Genomic DNA, 2206 nt, shown 5'->3' on the forward strand with positions numbered 1-2206 from the left:
ATCCATATTTTTATTTTTAATTTTTAAACTCAGTTTGTTGTTTCATTCATATCTTGCAGGATGTTTAAAAGAAATTGATTATAAAAAAACAAGTCTTTCTTTAGCTGTGTTGCCATGATGATAATGGGATGACCCAAATCAAAAGTAGAGAAGTATTTTCATGAAAAATGTGAAATTCTGTTTGAAAAAAACAAAATTAAAAACAAATCCAGACTACCAAAGTGCATGTAGTAATAAATGAAAACAATGTATACCACTGAAATGTCCTCATGAGTAAAAAAAATCTGTAACAGACTTGCACCTATAAATCTCACAGAAATGGGCAACACCACCACTACTCCTAGTTTGAGTAGAGATGCCTTTGATAATGATGAACTCTCTACCTGATACTCAGCTGCAAATGGGAGAAAATTATTTCCCACATCCAGATTTCCTGTTTAACTGTAACAAAGCTTAAAGAGATTCTCTCAGGTCTTTCAGTTACAAGTGCGTACAACATTAAGATAGTCTCCTAGAAGTTCTCAATAAAGCTATCAGGATTTAAAAAAAAACAAAAACAAAAAACAACACATTCATGAAATTCACTGCAGGGAGAGAAATAGGTTGCAAAAACAAGAATTCTCATGTTTAGGCAAATTATACACTAAATATAATAAAAATCACATTTTAAGACCAAAAACACAAATTTCATGAAACAAATCCAGCCTGCCTCTAACATCCACACTACATCTTGAACAAATCTGGAAACATTCATAAACACATGTTTTGCCAAACACTTTGGAGGTTCCTGTGAGTTATACCCATACTTAAAAATTGAATTCCAAGTAAGAATGACTTCCAGCAGCAGAAATAACGCAAGCACCTCTGAAATATAGTTCTGAGACCAATGGATTAAGAGAAACTACATGAGACATGGAAAGGCATATTAAAGATAAAGGCATTTTGATGATGATGCCCTGCAATTTTAACTCAGGACAGACCCTACTCATCAGCTTAGCATGTGTCAGTAACATAAAAAAGTTTTTAAACAGCTCAAAATTGAAGCCTTGTTTTATATGTACTGTCCACCAATAAAGCTACAGAGCTTGCCTATGCTCTGCACTGAATTCAAAACAGTCCTACTTCATTGTGTAGAAGTTATTACAACAATGCTACGCAAAGATGAAGATATGGGTAACCACAAGAATAACAAATACAGAATGATGATAGGAGTAAGTTCAAACTAGATGCTCAGATGATGTTATTGAAAAGGTACAGGAACCAAAGAGATCATGAGGCTTGAGATACTCTGCTGCCACATTCAAACCTGAAACAGTCAAGAGACCTGCAGCATGATTCTTAATATCAAATCCAAAGTGTTAACTGCTTGATCTGAATATTTGGCAGACTCAACCTACTGGAATAGAACTCTTCTGTTTGTTTTACAACATGTACCAACTGTATGTATATACGAACACTTCAGTTTTCACCACCCTTTTGAATTAATGGAGTATCATCTTATCTTATTAGGAAACTGAGATTATGGACTCACAAAGAAAGGAGTTATCTGAGGTAAACACCTTTGCAATTTCTAACCATGCAAAAATTTAACCTCATGTATCTTCCATGTTGCTAACATCACCTTGAGCTTTGAGTATTAATCTGAGCTTGGCATGCACAAGCTGCAAACAGCGACATGCAATGCCAGTTCCATATAGGTGAGCAACATTCCTGTATCCAATCAAGCCTGTAAATCTCTCCTCCATTATGCTAAATCTTCCAAGAACAAAAAACTGAAAACTTACAACCTCGCTGATATTAAAATACAGATCAACCAACGATCTGAATCTGTAGGAAATGTAGTCTTACACAACTATCTTGCTCAGTGCACCATTCAGCAAAGAAACACCTAACTGTTATATCACTAAACGTTATAATCACTAGTCTGTCTGAGCCTTTGTTAACCACACACTTTTAAAAACTTGCACTGACGATAGTTTTTCTGATAGAGAAGTGCTTTCAGGAAAAAAGCAGAAAGATTTCAGTGTGGTACAAATACTGGATTAACTTTCACAGTACTTCAAAGTGGTACAATTCTTCCTCTGAAACTGATGGAAATCAAAAAACAAAGATTGAAACAGCAAGTCTACCAAATCTAGCTGCCCAATTTGAAATGCCAAAGGATCCATTTTCCAGAGCATTTGATTTTCTATACACATGCGTATTT

Source organism: Meleagris gallopavo, chromosome Z (assembly GCF_000146605.3).
Source record: "Meleagris gallopavo isolate NT-WF06-2002-E0010 breed Aviagen turkey brand Nicholas breeding stock chromosome Z, Turkey_5.1, whole genome shotgun sequence".
Lineage (NCBI taxonomy): Eukaryota > Metazoa > Chordata > Aves > Galliformes > Phasianidae > Meleagris > Meleagris gallopavo.